The sequence below is a fragment of the Chrysemys picta genome, chromosome 3 (genome assembly GCF_011386835.1).
Source record: "Chrysemys picta bellii isolate R12L10 chromosome 3, ASM1138683v2, whole genome shotgun sequence".
Classification (NCBI taxonomy): Eukaryota; Metazoa; Chordata; order Testudines; family Emydidae; genus Chrysemys; species Chrysemys picta.
In genome coordinates this window covers 130,214,460-130,214,728 of record NC_088793.1, presented here as the reverse complement: position 1 = coordinate 130,214,728, position 269 = coordinate 130,214,460, and positions in this window count along the sequence as shown.

Here is a 269-nt window from a genome sequence, read left to right as displayed (position 1 = left end):
GTGGTGTTTGTATCTGTCTGGCCAGTAAGTTTTTTTCTACTGTCTCTTATAAAGTATTGTCAAACACTGGCCTGCTAGAAGGAGTTATCAAATATCTCCTTTCCATCAAAACCAAAACAATTTTTTGATTTGTTGCTGCCCTCCTGTGACTGTTTCATGAAATCACACATACCTCATTTGCACAAATATATAACCAAAGTAAATCATTCTGCCTGAATACTCTTTGGTATCTTTACAAGTAATACCTAAGCTTTCCATAAGTAAAAGAT